Raw genomic sequence first — 16798 nt, forward strand, 5'->3', positions numbered from 1 at the left:
TGTGTCCAAGGAATTCTGAATTCCAGGAGATTGTGTAATAGGGAAGAACAAACCTGACTCCATACTGGATCTGTTTCTTTTACTTTAACCTTTATATTCTATTGCTTTTGCTACAAGTTCGTCACTAAAGGGATGTTGCCTATAAGCTTAACTTATACATAATGGCCCTCTCTGGGAACTTGCCCTAACGAACTGTCTCTCAATTTAATGGCCTGCCGTGCAGTGAGCAGTACGCGCTTAGACTCGGTAACATATTGAATGTCATCAGTTGAATTATAAAAAGGGATGCTTTCAGAAGTGTAAAAATGGAGAGGAGAAAGTACTAAATTATAGCCTGAAGAGTTGATCACATCTATCTATTCACCAAATGCTTGCTGGACACCTACCATTCACCAGCCATTGTTCTAGGCTCTCAGGCTACAATATTAAATGAGATGGACACAGGTTCTGCCTTTGTGGAATTTAGGACCTAGATGGGGAAATGTTCTTAATCAAATACCTGACCATGTGTTTAATTACACTAGCGATGTGTGCTACACAAAACAAGGACCCGGGGCTATAAGAGTATCCAACGAGCAGGGACAGCTTTCTTGGGGAAGGCCATTTGGGCTGAGCAGTGACTGGCCGAGTGAAGGTAGTGGGGAACAAAGAGATTTTGGTGAGCAGGACAAGTTGAAAACAAGCCAGTGAGTAGGAAGAGACTAGCTCTGAGCTAACCCACTGACTGACTTTAGAAAAAGACATCTCAAGTCCCCCCCACCTCTATCCGTCATTAGAACATGTCACGATGGAGAAGTTAATGATGCTCTTCAGCTCTCACAGCTCCTCCCGACTCTCTCTTCCTGTGTCTGAATCAAAGGCACATAATTGCGTGAGAAGATTCTAATCCAGGTGCAGGGAACAGAAAACCCATTTTGTTGCGAGCGGGGCTCATGCAAACTTGGGAAGCAGTGCGAAATGTTCCTAGGATAGGGGCACCATTATTTCTTTCCTTGATATTGAACAGCCAATATCAGTTTCCCAAAAAGGCTCAGCGACCAGGGCTCCAACCTCAAAAAGAAGGTCACAAATAGATTTCATGACTTAGCATCCAAAGTCCTGGTTTAGTAGATGGGCTATTAATAATCTGCATCCTCCAATTTTCCCTAACCATGAAAATGAAAAGTTAAGACTTCTAATTTCTCCAGATATAAAGAACTATAATGCACTTTAAAAAATTGCTTCAGTAATTTTGCTGCTATTAATCAGGTATCCTAAAACAATGGCTTCTTTCACAAGGTTAACTGCTGCAATTGGTCTATATGTGAAAGTTTATTCAGTTTAATAAGGCCCTCTACTGGCAATCTCCAAAAACACAGTCTCTTTCAAATTATTTTAAGTAAACTATTTTAACTACTCCCAATAATAAAGTATCTCACATTTTGGGTTATAGAAATCTGACCTGAAAGAATGAGAAGAAAATGAGAAAGGGAAGAAATAAATGTCATTTTAAGTGGGCCATTCATTTAGTTATTCATAAAATAACATTACATGAAGCATCATTTGTTTTCCTCTGATGAAGCTATTCTAGCTGTCAAAGGTACTCAGAAACAAAGGCTATTTCTTATACTAAAATGTATCAAGTATTCATGGAACCATAAAACTAAATTATGAGTGTTATTTACAAACCCCAATAAACCAGATCATTTCTGACCATTTACCTCCATACGAGTAGTTGACTATAACTAGAGTAAAAGAAATGTTGAAGGTAGGCCTTTTAAATTGCTTTTGATACAGCAAAAACAAATAGTTAACTTCTCTCGCTTGACAATGGACTAAAATATAAAAAACCCCAAAATGATATACGGGGACTTAAGAATTCAACTACTCATATAAGAAGAATGTTTTAAAAGTAAGTCATCTTTGACACATTTGTCGAAGAGCTGTTAGAACAAGTGGGAAATTTCAAGTCTAGATTCCTAGCACACCAAGTTAATTTTTTAAATGAGGCAATTAATAACTTTAGGAAAACTATCTTTAACAGAAAGGAAATATGAAAATAAATTATTTAATTCAACAATAAGCTTATTTATAATCATGAGAAAAATAAGCACTGAATATACATGTAATCAAAATTGAGATGTCACTTCATTGGAGAACAGAAAAGGTGTGGGAGGTGTGAGAGATACATGTTGTAATCTATCATAATAGAAAATAGTTTGACATTATAATAGATATAAAAACATTATTTAAAAGTATTACAGAGAAAGCAGCTAAAAGAAAACACTCTGAGAAGCAGGACTCGGGAATGGGATGGGGAGAGTGTCTCAGGGGATTGCAAGATATATATATCTTCATTTATATATATATGTATATATATGCAATTATATATATATAAACATTTTAGTACTATAATTTATGTCAAATGACATACAAATTAAATGTGTAAGCTATAAAGTTCTTATTTATGTAGAAATTTTAGTACTATTTGGTTTTCTAAATTACAAGCATGTGTTACTTTGATTTTTTTGAAGTTTCTAAAAACAGATTAGCACTGACAATGGAACCCATTTAGGACATATCTTTTGGACTATCCTGGATCAATGTTCTATGTTTCTAGATTCCATTTGCCAATGAAGCAAGTACCCTTCGTGGAACAGTCTGTCAGACACGCATCTCAACAGCAACACTTGTTCCCACGCTTCAGAACTCAGAGTTCTTCTTCCAACACCATGATATTTATCTGCCATACTATTATCCAAGCTTATGTTCCAAAATGGGTTTGGGACTTTCTTTTTGAACTCAGTCCATTGGGTTCTTATAATGCATCCAAATTCTACTCAGAGGAATCACTAATCCAGAAAGTTTGTTTCTAAGAGGAGAGATCTGGTTTCTTGCCTTGAAAATACCAGATTAATTTATGTAACTACTGGGAAGTACCTTGTATGATCTGAATCTTCCAAACTGACATGACACACTTCATTAGACAAGTATGTATCGGGGTATAGTAAATGTTGTGGGTAACGTTCTATGTATCTGTGAGATTCATCATCTCATCTATAAAGAAAGCACAACTGAGAATCCAAAAATTCCAAATGCATTAAACTTTTTAGAATGAGAGAAGTAGAGAAAAAGAAGGCTACAAGGCATCTTGTGTTTAACTGGTTCTATGACTTGCCAGTGGTCAGCTTCAACCACTCTGGCTACTTAAACCCACTATCATTAAATACTACTCTTTCCCTTGATAAATCTTCTATGGACCAACCAAATGACCGACAATTATTTTCCTTTTTTTTTCTTTTTAAACTAAATCCCCTGGATTACACTCTTGACCACGCTGAACTCAGCCTATCAACACCTACACCACGAGTGCATATAATCTTGATGTTTACTCATCAACCTGGGCCAATCTGCAAAGGGATTTTGTCTGAGATTAAAACAAAAATCCCAAAGGACTGGGCATGCGCTTTGAGCCTTCTGAAAGACTAGAAAATGTGAATCACCAGTTCAGTCAGTTGGCACCTAGAAGTGTTTATCTGATTCACTGCTCTGCCAGTACCATCAATCCAGCAGAAGACCAGAAAAAAAATCGAAGTTCCACCATGTGCAAAGCTCGTAAGAAAAACTGCCTTCCACGTGTCCAGAAAGCCGTACAATGAAAGGTTAAGAGTATGGGCTCAGGGTTCAAATCCTGCCTCTGTCTCTTTCACCAGCCGTGTGACCTCCTTCACCACCCACGTGACCTTTGCACATTCCCCCTCCTTTCCGAACCTCAGTATCCTTGCCTGGAAAATGAGTATTATGATCACAACGAGATAGCGCACTCGAAGAGTTCAGAAACGTGCCTGGTATAGTCATCAGTCAATAGTGATTATGGAGAAAAAAGTTTAAATCTTCTCTGGGAGTATCCCTCGAGCATGCATTCACACATCTTTTTTGTCATCATTTATTGGGAACTCTGTGCCATATGCTTAGCTATGCATGAGATGACAAATTTGGCGAGGGCCTGGAGGATAAATTGGATGGAAGGGGAGGTGCCGTGGCCAAGACTGTAAAGGTGTAGAGGTGCTAAGGAACACCCAAGCCCAGAATGTTCCAGTAACAGAAAGCAGCTCCTAGTAACCAAGACAGGAATTCAGCCCTGAATCATCTGAGGAACTCTTTATACCTAGGGTTGAATTTCCCCTTGGAGATGCTGATTCATTAAGTTTGGGGTGGGACATGGCCATCGGCAAGGCAAACTGTAACGATAACAGCTAATACCCATTAGTACTTAATCTAGGCCTGGGATTGTCCTAAGTGTTTCTGCTCTATTCACTTGTTTAATCCACCCCACACTCCCATAAGTAGGCACTCTTATCAGCCACATTTTAAAGATGAAAAAACTGCAACAGAAAACTTAAGCAAATTAACCAAGATCATCAAGCCAGACAGTGGCAGAAGCAGGACTTGAGGCTGTGCAGGCTGGTTCCAGAACCCAAGTCCCCAATGGCTCTGCCAGGCTGCCCCTCCACCCACGACAGAAGACACAGGTGAACTGTCAGGCCAGGAACCTCTGGGACAGACACACAGTACATGTGCGGGAGTGGAGAGAAAGGAGGCAAGGTAGATTGCTGGCATCACTTCAGGAATAGCCGTTTGCAGGCTGAGGGGTCTGGCATTGAGGGCCTTCAACCACAAGAAAAAAGAATTTCAAGGTACTCAGCACACCTAAGAGCAATTTTGTTGTGCAGAGATATGGGTGTTTGATGCAGGAAAAGGGATACTTAAAATTAGCAATTTGCTCACTTATTTAATATTACACATTTAATCACTCTGTACTAGGTGCTGTGGATATAGGAAGTACTGAAACATAACCCTTGCTTTTGATGGAAAGAAGTACTAACTCTGTGGCAAAGAGCTTCAGATCCACTGCAGAAATCAGCCCAGGATACTGTGAGGGTCCAAAGAAGAAAATTGTCACTCGACTTGAGGAATCCACGGAGGCACCCCACAGGCAAGGGTGTCACGCGCAAGGAAGATTCCATAGAAAGAGATTACGCAGGGTGTTAGTGGAATCTAGTTGAAAGTTAGCATCAGAGATCCAGGCTGCAGTGAGAGAATGAAGGGGGAGGAGGAATCAATGAGAAAATGAAGAGAAGTTTCCACCGCCAAGAGGGGTGCCGGCGTGAGAGGGGGGAGAAAAGTAAAGCGTAGTCGATAAAAGAAGCTTGAGATGAGGTAAAGCCGAAGCAGCCTATGTCAGAGCTGGGAAGCACCTTAGGCCTCTCTACCTGCACCTGATGCAAAAGCGCCTTCCGTACACTTCCACTGCCCGAACCGTCCGGCTGGCCCCTAGGTCAAAACCTGTCAAATAATCACACAGTCCTCTTGGGTTCTCTAGCAAAAACAATGAGGAACAGCGACAGTAAGAAACATACCCACAGTCAAAGACAAAACAGGAATGTTCTGTTTACCAACCACCTTCATCGATCTCCACACCTTCACTCAGCCCAGTTCCTGCAAGAAGGTCTAATAACCACGTATGGGTCCTATCGCTTCTAGAACCTGGAAGAACTGAAATGCGAAGTGCATGCTGGGACGAGCCCGGGAGGCTGAGTTTCTAGTTGGAACTCTGCCAACAACTTGCTGGGTGACTTTGGACACATCATTTCCCCTCCTTGTACCTCAGGTTTTCTTCTGTAAAAAATAAGCTTTGACTAATAGTTTGGAAACTGTTTTAGTAGCAAATCCCTATTTTTTTTCCAAAGTAAAATTCACAGAAAGCACTGAGCTTTCATATATAAAACATATCCAAGAGAGTGTGCACTGATGGAAAAATGTGAAGCTGACACACAAACAGGAGGAGGCTGCCCACCTTAGAACTCCATAGAAAACAGCAGAATGGTTTAGAACCTTTCAGGCACTGGCTTCTTACAATTCTCTGAGACCAGAGAAAAGGGGAAAGGCTATGAAAGCTGTCATTGCTCTTGTGGGCTGCTGATGTCACAGCTGAATCGAGGACCAGCCAGGTCTCCAGGAGTGAGTCGTGGGGCTCACGTGCAGGAGGTAAAAGACTGACAGCCACTTGCCAATCTGTGCAGCATGGCTGTCAAGTCTAGATGGCAGGCATCAGCTGGGGTTTGTTACTGATTATGAGGGGCCGAACTGCAGGCACAGGAGCAAACCCAGCAGCTAGAAGCGTGCAGCAGAAAGACAAATCCACGTGGCCCTTAAATAGTACATCCAGGTGACCCAGGGCAGCCTGATGACAGCGAGCCCGGGTCCAGGCTGGCGGCACAAGGAGCCCACTCCTCCTCCTCCCCCAGAAAGATTCGGAGAGTTTGAAAGAGTTGGGAGGAAAGTGAAAGTGAGGATATAGACCTTGCTTTCCGACCTTGCTGGGTGTCCAAGCCTGGCTTTTTCAGGAATACATAACTTCAGGTTTGCAACTCAGAAGACAGGTTAGAACACTGGCCATTTCTCCAGGTACTTAAAGGGAAGAAATCCAGATAGAAAGGGTTTCAGTTTCAAAACATTTGTCTACACTTCCAAACTCCCTGAGAATGAATGAGCTTGTGTGTGTGTGTGTGTGTGTGTGTGTGTGTGTTTGGGGAGAGGGTGTAAGCAGCAGGGAACATGCCACTGTGAACAATATACACGTATTAGAAACCTAAGAACTACAGAAAAGATCAGAGACAAAAACAAACAAACAAACAAACAAAAAAGCTCTCAAAAAACAAAAATAGGTTTCCCCTTTCCAGCACACAGTTCATCAAAAATTAGTCTTTATAGTTTTCTATTAAAATTCCTAGGTCAGCGTAATAGTTTTCTGTATGGTCGGTTGCTTTTTATTTTTTTTAAAAAATTCCAACCTCCCTGCAGACGCAAATGAAGATCAGGAATTCAGTATCTTGTTATCATCTACCTCCTGGTGCCTGTTCTGAGACACGGAGTCCTCTACACCTACCCCGTCAACCTTAACGCACTGTAATTACTACTTGGAACAAATGCATACTTGTTGTGGCAGCGAGAGAGCCTGGAGAAATACAGATACATCATCGTCTCACTTTTAAAGGAAAGCAAGCTGTATAACCACGAAAAACTGTTACAAGAGTTTAAAAAAAAAAAAAATCCAACAGTCTTACTTGTAGTCAGCTCTGCAGTCAACACTTATCACAGTCCTGGAGACCGACACAGGAACTGCTCTCTCCAGCTAAAAATTTCCTCCCGGGTTTATCCTCTGTTTATTTGTGAAGCATGAAAAGGCCAGGCTCAGAGGGCCGTTTTTCTGAAACAGCCGAAGCAGCAGCAAAGTTCCGGCAGCGAATTCGGAGCAAGTTTGCGGAGACTCCGCTCTCTCGGCTGCTGCGGGCTCCGTGGTTGCTCCGAGCTTGTAAATACAAGCTCCGTGGACAAAGTCCCAAATGACATCACTGGCAGCTGCTTATTGTTGAGTCTTTATTAACTGACTGTCAAAAAAGAAAGGAGGGGGGGTGGAGCGCAAGAGTATCTTTTCTGCAGCAAAAAATCGGCATCTCTGAGCGGATTCCAGTCATACATGCGTAAATAGCCCCATTGATTCAAATTTTCAAGAGCCTGGTTTCCCTCAGGTCAGATCCTTTCTCCTGAAAAAGGCAGAGAATCGCCTCTACCAACTGATGCTGGAGACACTGATGCCGTGGAGAATTTTGAGGTGCCAGCCAGGCTCTAATAAGTTGCTACCCACCTGTTTCCAGTCTGCTTCAGAGGTTCATGATTATGAATAAATGAACATTAGTTATGTCTATGTTGCCTCATAACTTTTACTATTATATATATGTATACGTGTGTATGTGTATATAAACCTGGCTAACATGTTTTTTTCTGGGAGGCTTGTCCAGGATTGCAACTCTTTTTAGGTATAAAGCTTTTCAACTTGAGGTAGAAGGGAGACCTCCCTGAGATACAGCCAAAATTGTTTGTGTGTGTGTGTGCGTGTGTGTGTGTGTGTGTGTATGTGCGTGCGTACGGGCAGAGTTTTTTTCTGAGAAGAGTGGTGAAAGTTTTTTTCAGATTCTCAAAATTATAATGACCTACATACACCACCCCCATCATGCCCAAAATTAATCCATAAATAACCTCCTTGGCCAAATGCCTCAAATAATCCGTACTGCAAGCCCCACCCACTCCCAACTAGCAAGATTAAAACTGGACACTTCCCCTACCATTTTACACTCCCTAAAGGAATCTCTTTTCTGTGAGCTGGTTCTTATGGTTTTTGTGGTTTTTCTCCCCATGCACCCCCACCCCCACCTAAAAAGTCTACAAATCCTACACCATGTCTCTGCCATAAAGCTTGGGCACCCTAGCCCACCGTTTTCCTTCCTTCCTCTGAACTGCTATAATGATGCTATTTATATTTATTTGCTGCTTTATATATACTGATTTGTATTTTTAGCTTGTTTTTTAGCCATCTGTGTTCTGTCCCCCCAACTCAAGTTGAAAGGTCTTTGAGGGCAACCATTGTGTCGTGTTACTTGTTTATACCTAAGTCTCCTGCCAGAGTGAATCGTAAGCAGAAATGGGGGAGGGGTGAAAGGACCTTGAGGGCTGAGGCAGGAAGGAACAAGGTCAGTGAGTCCATGGAATGGGTGGATGTTTAGATTAAGCACCCTCCCTTGGAGAACAGTGACCTCGCATCTCACTGGTCACCACCTGAGTGGATGTTCTTTGGCACGTCCAAAAATTATATTTTTCAAAGAGCAGTACCAGAATATTGATTTGGCAGGGTATCAAGGCCCCCAAATATTCCACTTTTATGTAGGAATCAGTTAAAGACAGTACATATCTTTTATGTCACTAGTAGGCTTAAATCAATACAATATTTACAAAAAGCAAGTTAGAAGGACTTAAAGTTTAAGTACAAACCCTTAGGCCTAGCAATTCCACTTTTCCCGAGTGACCCTACAAATATGCTCACAAAAGAGCCTAAGGATATAAGCTCAAGAATGTTCTTTGCAGCGCTATTTGTAAACCAATAATGTAGAGACAACTTAAATATTCATCAATATGAGAAAAGGGAAGTTATACAAATTATGGTGCATGTATAGTATAAAAAAGGAGTTGAAAAAATTGAGGTAACCGCATATATATTGACATGTTAAGAAGTAGCTCAGTAGCTTGTTGAATGAAACAAGCAAACTGTAGCATATGATAGGAATTATACACAAGATTGGTAGTGGTTATCTTTGGTAGGGGGGTGAGTGGAATTTTCACTTTTGTGTGCTTCTGAGTGGTTTGACTTTTTTTTTCAATGAGCATGTTCTGCTTTCGTTACTTAAAACGTCATAGAAGTACATGATTGTCCAATTTTCAAAATAAACCAAAAGGAGAGATCTAGCTATTCCTTCAACAAATATCTGACATCGAGTAGGTGCTCAGTGAAGAGCTACTGACTGGAAGTATATTTATGGAGCTTCTACTAAGATACAGCCATGTGTGGGGATAGATCGGGGTAAAGAGGAAGAACCAGACACTGGGTTTTTATTCCCAATGGAATGACCAACCCCGTTCCCTTACATTAAAGGATTGACTTGAAACCTCTTGGACTCTGTCCACTTTAAGAAATGATTAAAGTTAAGTGCTCAGAACATAAAGTGCTGACCTTTCCCTTGTCCCATTGCTGTTTGACAAATGGAGTTTTAAGGTAAGACAAGTAAGAACCGCTCTGGTTCAGTTCACTGGCTGCAAGCAGGTGCTGGAGGGAAAGTCAGAAACCTGGGAAGGACAGAGGTTTGCCTAGCTCCTTGTCATGGCTGGTCTAACTTCAAGGAGCTCTTTCAGGGGGAGGTTAAGAAAGTTTGATCCACAAAGAGTCTTCAGAGCTTGATTAAGGAGGGACTTGGGGCTTTGAAAGTCAGTGGCCTGGAATGAGGGCACCAAACACAGCTCTGTCTCCCCTGCATACACCTCTAGAGCCTCCATGGTGGAAACTTACAGGCAGAAGCCATGTGCTAGATACTATGTTTTTCTTGAGGGGGAAAAAAAAAGTCCAAGAAAAAAGAATAATGGAAAGCTTCCACCCAGGTAAGATACGTTTCCCCAAGCACAGTTTCCATTCCTCTAGAGAAAACATACTGGAGTCCTATGTTACCTCGTAGTGAGAAGATACCTTATGTCTGTAATAATTTTAAGAAAAAGAAAAGCACAGCCCACATTTCATGCCTGTTTTTATTTTGCTGGGATCCACATATCATAGGAGCCTGAGGCCAGGTTCTATTTAAAGGTACATTTGGAGCCCCTCAGGTGTGATAGAGTCACACTTTCTTAACTGAGAGTTAAATACAAGAATTTAACCTGACTTAATGATTTAGTATAAAAACAAATATTACTCAGCCATAAAAAAGAATGAAATAATATCATTTGCAGCAGCATGGATGGACCTAGAGATTATCATATTGAAATAAGTCAGACAGAGAAAGACAAACATCATACGTTATCACTTATATGGAGAATCTAAAAAAAATGATACAAATTCTATTTACAAACCAAAAACAAACTCACGGACTTAGAAAACAAACCATGGCTACCAAAGGGAAAATGGTGGGGAGAGATAAATTAGGGGTTGGGAATTAACAGACACACATTACTATATATAAAATAAACAACAAGGACCTACTGTATAGCACAGGGAACTATATTCAGTTTCTTGTAATAACAGAAATGGAAAAGAATCCAAAAAGAAAAAAGTATTTATATGTATGTATAGGTGTAACTGAATCACTGTGCTGTACATCTGAAACTAACATTGTAAATCAACTACACTTCAGTAAAAAAATTAAAGGAAAAAACTTGAAAAACAAATAAGGGATGGGGGATGGGCAGGGCTTTCTTCCCCACCTCTACCACGTGATCATTACGGCTGCCGCCCAAATTACCTCCACCTGCTGAGATGCTTGGCCCACCTTCCCTTATGGTGCCTCCTAGTCCTCCACTGGGGCAATTTCCTCTCTCCCCGTGAGGCTGCCCTCCCCAGTGGAAGACTGCCAGGCAGTCAGAACATGCATAGTTATCCTATTTACCTAAACTCATTTCTTTTCAAGTCTTATGCTGTATTCTTCATGTTTAAGTGTTCTCTGTTTTAAACTGGAAAATCTCTAAAGTCAGAGATGGTAATCAGATCTCCAAGGTGTGAAACGCAGCCAAGAGGTCCCTTAGAGATGCTCGCTGGTGGTGTCACCTACCAAGTCTGTCATCACAGGTACAGTTTCTACCTCCACTGTTTGATTTCCCCCCTCCTTCCTCCTCTCATCCTGATAAGCAAGTATAACTACTGCCATTTATTAAGCATTTATATGTGCGATTTAGTCTAAGCACATCACTGACTTTATCTTTAAAATATCCCACTGAGTTACATACTATCATTATCACTCCCCTTTTACAACCAAGGAAACTGAGGCTCAGAGAGGGATGTTACTTAAGTGATTTGACAATGATCACAAATAGTAAGAGGTAGATTCACCATTTCAACTCTGCCCGATCTTCCGGTGTCCCAGGGGGAGACCTAGGTCCCTCAGAGGATTATAAATATTGGAAAGAGAGTTGGTAAAGCAATACAAAGAGTGGCAAATTGGAATTAGAAGCATGCAGCCATGATTCAAGTACTCAGTTCTGATTCCTATATACAGACGTACAGCAGTGACCTTCAGACTTCAATCCTGAACGAGTGTGACTTCTCTTTTCTGTAACCCAGCCCCTCTGCTTAGCTCTTAGAGGAGATAGGCTGTAGGACTTAAAGACAGGGGCAAAGACCGTGGGACTCAGACTCACATGACTGAGTCCCAGAGAGTCACTGTGGAGTAAGTTCCCGATGCCCTTGGAGATACACAAGATCCAACTGCAGGAAGGAGAAAATAACACATTTACAGCTTGTTTCCCTTTACACTGAGAACCTTCAGCAACTCCTATTCCTTTGCTCTACCATCTATTTTTTCTTATGGAGATAATGGTTCTATGGGCTTCTAAGGGCTTGAGATAGCCTGTCGCCAGGCAGTCTGCCTTACAAGAGTTAATATGATCGATAAATGCTGGAAAGGGTGTGGAGAAAAGGAACCCTCCTACACTGTGGCTAGGAATGTAATTTGTTGCAGCCACTATGGAAAACTGTACGGAGATTCCTTAAAAAACTAAAAGTAGACTTATCCTATGATCTATCAATCCCACTCTTGGGCATATATCCAGAGAAAACTCTAATTCGAAAAGATAAATGCACCCCAATGTTCACTGCAGCACAATTTACAATAGCTAAGACATGAAAACAACCTAAATGTCCATAAATAGATGAATGGATAAAGAAGTTTTGGTGTGTGTATATATACATATATATATATATACACACACACATACATACACACACACATATATGTGTGTGTGTATATATATATATATATATATATATATATATATATATATATATATATACCTACTACTCAGCCATAAAAAAGAATGAAATAATGACATTTGCAGCAACATGGATGGACCTGGAGATTGTCATAGTATGTGAAGTAAGCCAGTAAGAGAAAGACAAATACCATATGATATCACTTATATGTAGAGTCTAAAAAAATGGCACAAATTAACTTATTAACAAAACAGAATGAGACTCACAGACATAGAGAATAAGCTTATGGTTATCAGGAGGGAAAAGAGTAGGGAAGGACAAATTGGGAATTTGGGATTTGCAGACACTGACTACTACATATGAAATAGATATAACAACAATTTTATACTGTATAGATAAACAACAAAGATCTACTGTACAGCACAGGGAACTATACTCAATATCTTATAGTAACCTATAATGAAAAAGAATATGAGAAAGAATATGTAAAAAAGGAAATAGGAAACAGAGGAGATGTGAGAAGGAATAACCTAGGAAGACCTCAGCATTCCCCAAACAAATTAGCATGGTTTTGAGAGTATGAGTCCCTAGGGGCCCTGAGAATCTGCATATTTAGAAAGTGATCCACATCCTTCTCATGCAGATGGACCTCAGACCACATTTTAAGAAGCACTGTTTATAGCGAGAGAAGTAAATATATGACCCTTCTGTCTACAGTCAGACATCGATAAAGATCTTCTCCATGTTCCTTAGGAAAGAGCACTGTCATCAGTTAGCAAATTCCTGGTAACACTTCCCTCCAATATATCACATGTGACACAAAGTTGATGCACCAAGGGAAGACCCAACAGGTGCCACATGAATAGTCCTAAACACATAGACGGATAAAGACGTGTGTAACCTTTCATCACTGCAGATGTTACCGTAGTCCCCACACATAATCCAACAAAAGCAAGAGTAAACCATAAAGAGTGAAGAAGTCCAACAAAGTTCAGATTAAAGTTCAGATTACTCCCATAATGACGCTTAGATGCATTTTGTGATAGATCACATTTCAAGCCTAGAGTTGCTTTTTGCTTTTTTTCCAGTGGGGGAGGGAGGGCTGTGTACTGGTGCTCTAGACACACATGTAGCCTATCTACTGGGTCCTTGAAACTGTTGGGACACCGGGAGCCTTTGGAGAAGGGGCTGATATGACAGATGCCTATTGAAAGAGGAGGTGGAGGGAAGAGATCAAAAATTTAACTGACTCTGACAATTTGCCTGGGACCTGCCCTGGAAATGGGGCGCTATCACCCCACACATTTGCTTTCTCCACCAGCTCGGGCTCCAGGACCATCTCTGGGATGTACAGTGAGGTTTAAAGCTCCCTAAGACCCGGGAAGCTCTTGAAGAAAGGCCCCCGTGGAAGTATAAAGTATCACCCGAAGTTGGAGGATTTTATTTCAGCCTCTTCATTGTGTTGTTGACAGCACATATTGTGAGTTTGACATTTTTAACTACTTTGCCAGCCCCAAATCAAAGGGGCTGGGTGAGAGTAGGTGGGAAGACAGGCGAGGTGGAGGAAACTGTATTCTTACCATGACTTTAGTTTTCCATGAATCAACACACAGCATTAAATTGTGCGATCCCAAGCCAGGTCCAACGATGCTGCTGCCTTGGAGAGGTAGGTCAATTTAATAAACTAGAAGATGCACATTGCACTCCTTCTAACCTGAGAACAGAGTCCTGAAACCAGAGCCAGCAGGAGGCCTCTAGGGACACGGCTGTCTGTAAACTGAGAGCACTTTGTGGGCCATGGTAATTGTCTAAATAGAAAGGCCCTGAGTTCAATTTTCACCAGCTATGGAGAGGCCATTAAAATCAGTGATAGCGCTAAGCCAAGGGAGGGGATGGGGACAGCTACTGGCTCTCCCAGCGTGGTGCTGGAGACCAGGATTATTGTGTGATTAGCACCTGTGTTAAAGCCAGCGCTGAGTGGCGTTGACAGTCAACTCCCAGTGATTCCTGAAACCCTGGGCTCTGGCACATACTAGCCCTGCTGGGACCTGTTCATACCTGGGATGTGAGGCAAAGAGGAAAGACTGATAACAGCTGGGATGCTCCAGCGAGGATGTGCCCCAGGGCAGAAGCAGACAGCCTCCCAAGCTCTGAAACCTTTGCCTGCATTTGCCCAAAAGGCCACAGACCCCTGGGCTGACTCAGCATACTCAAGAGGCCCCAGAGTTTCTCCTTTCATGCTGACAAAGCCTCTTAGGTTAAAAAGACAAAAGTCGGGACTGCGGTAGGGAAGGCGGGTCAGGGGTCTGTTGGAGGGGTGGGCTGGAGGAGGGCTGTGCCTTTTCTTTTTCCTCTTTTTTCCCTTTGGAAGTGCATGCACACACACTCTCAAAATGAGCACACACCCGAGTTCTTTCGTCTGGTGGCCTAACATTTTAGGCTCCTGAAACACCTTACTTATGTGGCAAAGATTCCTCAAAGGCCCTTTAGTAAAAAGGCATTCTTACAGATCAGCGAGGGAGAGGCAGCTGTCTCTGCAGCATGTCCCCAACTAAACAGCCCTGGGAAGTCAATAGAGAGGGCAGAGATGGAGGGGAGGTGCAGGGGAGAGCAGCAGGCTCAGGTGCAAAGAGCACCTGGGGAGTGCAGGGCGGATACTGCAGAGGATGCTGTAAGCGGCCCCAGGCGGGGTGTCCAGGGCCAAGGCAGACGGGCAGACCAGGCACCATCCAAGCAGGGATGATGCATATTTGGCCTCTTCTCCACTCCTAAAGGAAGTGCCCGTTTGGTCCCCACACTCCCAGGCAAAGCTCACTATGGTGTGGAGATATGGCCCTCTGTCTAGGAAACTGTGGTATTAAAATCCTCCATAATTCCTCCTAGGAGTTAGAAAGCCCAAGGGACTCAAATCCTGGCTGTGAGACCTTTGGCGATAATAAAGTCCCTCAGCTCTGTCATCACTGCAGTTTTAAACTTTATACTTTAAATACATCCCAGGGAATTGCTTTAAAACAGATTAAGCCTTTTCCAGGTACAATCATCTATGGTTAAACCTAAAAATCTGCTGGTGGGGAAATTATTTTAAAGTAGAGCCTGCCTGTTAACAAAGGAGTAGAACCATTCAGTGTATTAGTTATTATTTCTTACCTTGAATGATTATAACAACGCAAGTCTTATTGGTCAAGGTCACAAGGTGCTATTGTTAGGTTAGAAATTGCTTAGAAAACAAACTATGGTTACCAAAGGAGAAGGGGGCAGGGATAAATTAGGAGTGTGGGATTAACAGATACACACTGCTATATATAAAATAGATAAACAAGGACCTACTGTATAGCCCAGGGAACTGTATTCAGTATCTTATAATAACCTATAATTGAAAAGAATCTGAAAAAGAATGTACGTGTGTGTATATATATATATAAAACTGAAAAATAATATATATGTGTGTGTGTATACATATATATATATATAAAATTGAATCACTTTGCTGTATACCTGAAACTAACACAGCATTGTAAATCAAATGAACTTCAGTAAGAAAAAATTTTAAGGACTAAAAATCACTTACATTTTTAAATAGTTTAAATTTTTTAATTGCTTTAAAACCTTAAAATTGCTTTAAGATATGGCGAAGACCTTCAGAATAAATATCAAAATGATAAATTCTTGTTTCAAAAGAAGAGTGTCATTAGTATCATAAGGAGCTTTAGAATGTTATTTTAGCAATAGGATACTTCTGAAATGAAATCGTGGGCAGATTTTTGTTATATACGACAGTTCAGAGAGTGACATCCCTAGGAGAGGGCCTCCAGCCCATCCGGCCAGCCCACCCCTACTCCCACCTGCCAAAAAGAGCCGAGGGAGGACACACATTCACAGGTGAATGGAGCCAAATGACATTAGGCTTTCCCTGTCCACTTCATCCTTTTTCAACCCTCTGAGCTGCTTGGCCCCATACCTTCTGCACCACCCAGTCTGGCACTTCATTATGCACGGCCAGCACTGGTGCGTTCACGTTTGCTTTTAGTAGGAAACTCTTACCTCCCAACCAGAGAGAGCGTCGTCATCTTGATGTAGAGACCATATTCTATACCTCAACAGTAGTTCCCTCTGTGTCAACATGGTGCTAGGTGGGTACAAGCTGTTTGTTCCAGTTGGAGAAAGAGACTGAAAGTCACAGGAGGCCTGAAAGGTCAGGGCCAGCAGGTAGATCTGATCCAACTTGGGACATCAGTTACAGGGGTGGTGGGGAGGCAAGGCATCAGGTACTCAGGTGAGGAAATCTGCCTGTCTTTCTTCTTTCTTTCCCTTCTTCAGCACCCATCTTCCAAGCCTATGTCAGATACAGATGATCCTATCTGCCTGCTCCCCCAAGATGCAGTCAGCATCACTTAATAATAGTGAACAATATGTTGGGAGTCCAGAGAAAAGAATATATTACTGTCTAACGAATGTCAT

General features: G+C 41.8%; 1 protein-coding gene across 7 annotated transcripts in view; it reads right to left on the bottom strand.

Moving 5' to 3' along the window:
- Window positions 1–16798, bottom strand: part of NCKAP5 (NCK associated protein 5) — a 918970-nt gene that overhangs the window by 822583 nt on the left and 79589 nt on the right. Inside the window, exon 1 of one of the 7 annotated variants that reach the window (XM_031451292.2) lies at window positions 7107–7403. The exons of the other annotated variants lie outside the window; for them this stretch is intronic. The gene's annotated coding sequence lies outside the window, so the exon portion shown is untranslated. Of the gene's footprint in view, window positions 1–7106; window positions 7404–16798 lie in introns of those variants that run through there. 7 annotated transcript variants of the gene reach the window in all.

The sequence above is a fragment of the Camelus dromedarius genome, chromosome 4, assembly GCF_036321535.1.
Source record: "Camelus dromedarius isolate mCamDro1 chromosome 4, mCamDro1.pat, whole genome shotgun sequence".
Lineage (NCBI taxonomy): Eukaryota > Metazoa > Chordata > Mammalia > Artiodactyla > Camelidae > Camelus > Camelus dromedarius.